Below are 5,103 nucleotides of genomic sequence, written 5' to 3'. Positions count from 1 at the left end.
GTGTAAGTGCCTTATCAAAAACACTGCGCTTGGGGCTACTCAACTAGTACATAACGCCCGCGGCAATGCGTCGGGTTACACTGTCAATTCAAATTACGTGAATTTACAACAAAATACATGAAGCGACAATAAACCATACTTTAATTCTGAAGGCAGAACATTGATACACGTTAACGAAATATATTACAAGAATAAGGATATCTGCAGTTCCTTCAAAAACGAATAGTAAACAAGTTTTATGATTTTCAAACACACAAATCTAAAACTCTTATCATTTACGTTAACGCTCTTAAGTATGACATTAATTCTTAAGATCATAATTATTAAACATCACTAAACCAAGCGACGGAGTGACTGTTAAGTTGATGAACGTTCAAAATTCTTCTTGTATCTCCATTTACGTGTTAGTTTATTTATAACTGAAAAACACGTAGTTCTGACTGTTGAATCTGGGAGTTACTGTTATTTGACAAATCAAAGAAAATGTCTCTTCTGGATGGTTTTAAGCTCAAACACCGTCATCTCCAAACCATGCCGCCGTCAACGCTAGCCCCTCTTCTGAATATATAAGTATTGATCCAACTGGTATCGTTGTCTTAACTCTGTTGCTCTTAGCTGGGCAAACAGTTTTACGTAGAAGTGTCTTACCAAGTGGTTCGAAGTTGCTCGGGCAGCGTGACGGCAGGCAGGCGAGATTTCTGACGGTGTAGCAGTCGCGGGCATCAGCTCCCCGCCTCTGTTGTTGTCTCGGAGCTGTCTCTCTCCCAGGGCCTTATATACTCTGGAACTCGAGGTAAAAAACATCGGAGATTGTTCTGGGCCTACTTGACCGAAACACTCCACACACCCGATGTCCGGTACAAAGCCCGCTCAACGAAGTTCGCCGAGCATTTCCGAGTGGCTCCGATGCTTTCCGCTCAGCGCGCGAAAATTGGAGTTGAACATGATGCATCCAGCGCGCGGTTAGGCGACGCGCTGGCGTCATCAATGTACGTATGCCAGGCATACGTAACATGAGTTCCGGTGCGATAGTCTGGGCGATGGTGCCGCGGGAGCGGTGAGAGTCCCGAGCAAAGCTCCGAGCAAAACGTCGAGTGGATCCTCGGCGAAGGGAAGTGCGATGGTGGCGGCGGAGTGCGGTGACGGAGTCCCACGACGGAGGTCCACGAGGGAAGCTGCGGCGAGAGTTGCGCCAGAGGTGCGGTCCAGCCAGGTGTGCGGTGTGTAAAATACGAGTGACTGGGGAAGCAACATTTTTAAGTATACAGTCAAGAACTAAAATCCGTATGGTCCCCAATTCCTAGATGCAGGTGCAGGTGTGAGTAGGAATTTCGCCATTGCCACGTCAACGCGATGCACTAGGATGCATTTGACTCTGACTGCATTTGAATTTTTTCGCCGCAGAGCTAACGAACCCCTCGGCGCAAAACTTAGACTTTAGTTACGTAACGTCGATCCTAAGGCTAGTGTCAGCTTCTACAAAGCAATCTACCATAACTGTGCAAGGCTCGTGTGCTCTCAGACCTCTACGACATACATTGCTTTATCTTGAAACGTTCGTGATGTTTCATGAGATCATAGCACGTTTTCCTTGTACGTGTATGTGTGTGTATGTTTACATTCTTACGTGTCGTACACGTACACGAGCGTAGCGTAGGTCAAGACACTGAACATGACGTGAACAGCTTCGCTGTTACGATCGGTCGTCATGCCGGCAGTCAGCGATGATAATAACGTCAGGCATGCCCCTGCTTGAGACAGCAGGTGTGAACACGTCTGATGCGTTTTCCGTATGCTGCAATGTGCCGCAATACTTGAGACCATGGTGTAATATTGCATGAACATGATATTCTGTGGCCATAGCAACCAAACTATTCCGAAAACCTTATCTTGGGTTTTACAAGAACTACGCGGGCTAATTGCTTTATGATTTCGTAAATCCCGTCACATTTACCTAATAAGGTAAATGTACGAGTCCCGTTTCGGAATGAGGATAACCATAAAAGGTATATGTATCGTTAGGTATTAATGTTTGTGGTTAACCGCAAACCACAAACCGCGCTGATATCGTTGGGCTTTTCATGAATTTCAGTGAGTTTGCGTCATGTAGTTACAAACTGTCGCTGGGCGGCAAAACTTTCAGGCTGCATTTAGAAAGTTGAACAATTCGTTGCAAGCTCAACTTTTCATACGCGTTGCGACGTGTTCTCTGACGGGCTCGAGCCGCTGGTGATAAGCCTGAGCAGAATACATGGTTTTTTCTTCAAAGATAGCACAGTCGCCGCGACTCGTTCTATTGTGTTACCACGAGCTCCATGCGGCGTTGGAGAGTCACGTGCGTCGCGGTCTTATCGGTTGCTCGATGGTGCGGCCAAGATACCGAGCACCTGGTTGGCGTGCACGTTAATCTTGTACGGAGTTGGAAAATGTTAGCATCTCAAGACGTATACACTTTGTGCTCTTAGAGTATTGACCACATTAGGTACAAACTTTACTCCAGTTTGAAAACGAACCGCATGACAACATTTATTGAATTATGTCACAAACATGTCGACATCTATGGTGATGACATCAGGATCAATATATTGAAATAGTTGCACATTATTGCAATATTATTACCATTGTTTCTAATGGGTGACGAATCGATATTAACCGCGCGATTGCGGTTTAACCATTATGGATTAAGGTATTTCAACATTATTGCCTAATTATTTTTCCTTGACTTGCGTCATGTCTGAATAATTCCATTGCTCCTTTTATGGCAATTCCCTTATCAGTTTTCGGCCTTTATAACGGCCCTGTATCCCTCATGATATTCATAAGTTCATCGACAGCCACTGCGTGAACAAGTGCTTCCAGATCAAGACTGTGACCAAGCTCCTCCAAAGCAAAGACCCGAACATCAACGTCCGCTCTCTGCTGTAAGTATCCAATATTTAAATTGATTACTCTCTGCATTTTTATACTTGTCCTGCGCATTCCTTTCAGGGATGGAGCACCTCTTTAATGACTGAATTTCATATTTTGTTTCCATTTGCAGCTGCTGAATCGTGACTCCTGAATAAGACTCTACAAGATGCAAAATCTCATGCTGCTCTGTATGGCTATGTTCCTGGCGGCGGATGCGAGGCCAGAACCCGGGACGAAGTTGCCCTGCAATCCAAGACAAGTGAGTATATCATTTCTGCAAACTGCATCCGTCTGAGTGTCTTGTTACTGTTGCAACTTCTGAGCAAAGAGTTTGTCGTCTGCCCCAACCCTGCAGAGCGTCTTCTAAAAGCTTTAACGAAATTAATGTTGATTTTTCTATTTTCAGTACACCGATCCCACGAGGTCCCGCTCAAAAGAGGAACCACCGGAAGCACACCAAAAGGTTGTCAAGATTCCAGGGATCCTGTCGACCCGAATAGGATTCCTTGACGGCCCAGATCTGAATCAACGTTGGCCCTTTGAATATAAAGTTGTTGTGCCTGACTGTGCTTAAGATTTTTGTTATGTATTCACGCTGTAAACAACCGAGTAGTTGATAAGTTTGCTTATTGTAATGCTTCTTTTTCTTCACTTTTTAAAATAAAGATTATTGCGCAATATTTCTTGGTATCATTGACGTAGAATAAGCTGACGCAACGTCCAGTAGGTATCCCAACTCACCTGTATACCTGGCTGAGCTTAGGTCACGATCGGTCTGCTAGGCTGAATGGAATGTGCATCGGACCGACGTGCAGATGTAGGCTTCACGCTGCAACTCGTGCAACGCGGTTACCCTAGGACTTAAGATCGTTTCAAGATAGAGCTTTGTCTCCTGATTTCAACATGCACTGATGACTGCATTGGTGAGCTCGATGGTACAGCTGCAAGACTATCTTGTACGGAGCTCAAAAAGTTAGTATGTTAAAACGTATGCACGTAGTCTTCGATTATTAACAAGATTAGGTACAAACTACTCCAGTTTAAAAACAAACGGTATGATAACATTCATTCGATTAGGTATACCTATGCCAAAATTCCATTTATGGCCGGCGTGTACAGGAAATCCATTCAATTTAGGCATAACAGTTGACGCAGTAATATGATCGCAATATGACTAAATGTTATTATCGCTTATTCACCTATATTTTTTCCAGGATTGTTACCTTATTATTATAGCATTTACGTCATCGGTTTTTATTTTTTCTATTATTATCCGGGCATTGTTATCGCCACCAGTATATAGAGTCCCTACATCCGTTATGAAATTCATAAGCTCATGTGCAACCACTACCTGAACAAGTTTGTCCAGAGCAACACTCCCAGACTCTGCAAAATGCACAGGATACGAAGAAGTGAGTATGTCATTCCTATACAAACGCATATCAACGATCCGTTGCAACTCAAAGAGTTTGTCGCGCCAATCCTTCAGAACTTTTTGTAAACTTCAACGAAATTAATGTTAAACTGTCCATGTTCAGGTCACCGATCTCACCAGGTGCCGTTGCACGAAAGCATGGGATACGGACAAACTACCGCAAGCACACTCCCACGTCGTCAAGAGATCGAGCAGGGTGATAAAGACCTGAATTGGATTCCTCAGTGGTTCAAACTCAAATCAATCCTCATTCTCATGAGTCTGATGCTGTTTGTGGCGTTCGTTTCATCTAGTGTTCAAATTACGTGGATTATAACTTTACTTCATAGTGTAGTGATCTTGTTTTACTTGTTGAAAATATAAATTAATATCCAATACTTCTTGGTATCATTGATGTAGAATAAGTTGACGCGACACCGCGTCTAGTAGGTAATCCCAACTCACGTATATGCCTGAGCGAGCTTAGGTCACGATCGGTCCGCTAGGCTGCATGTGCATGGAATGTGCATCGGACCGACGTGCAGATACGCTGCAATTTGTGCAAGGCAATTACTGCACTCTTATCGGTCGAGGTTTTACATCGTTGCATGATAGAGCGTAGCCTTCTGCGTCCGAAAATACCACCCCCCGCTACCCCCGAGCCTTAACTTGGGAGTTATAGCCCGTAAGTTCCAGTACAACGGACTGTAATTGATTATTAGGGATTTTTTGAAGATTATTTGTTAGTAATGTAAATATTGGCAATCAATAAAACTGTG

The 5,103-nt window shown here is 43.9% G+C and overlaps 1 long non-coding RNA gene across 1 annotated transcript; it reads left to right on the top strand.

The window, feature by feature from the left end:
- The first annotated feature begins 2,777 nt into the window (after positions 1-2,777).
- LOC134532343 (uncharacterized) lies at positions 2,778-3,770 on the top strand. Its single transcript, XR_010075135.1, has 3 exons — positions 2,778-2,921; positions 3,041-3,169; positions 3,317-3,770. It is a non-coding gene; the product is annotated as an uncharacterized LOC134532343 (long non-coding RNA).
- Positions 3,771-5,103: the final 1,333 nt, after the last annotated feature.

Source organism: Bacillus rossius, chromosome 5 (assembly GCF_032445375.1).
Source record: "Bacillus rossius redtenbacheri isolate Brsri chromosome 5, Brsri_v3, whole genome shotgun sequence".
Lineage (NCBI taxonomy): Eukaryota > Metazoa > Arthropoda > Insecta > Phasmatodea > Bacillidae > Bacillus > Bacillus rossius.
This window is presented reverse-complemented; position numbering and strand designations above follow the sequence as displayed.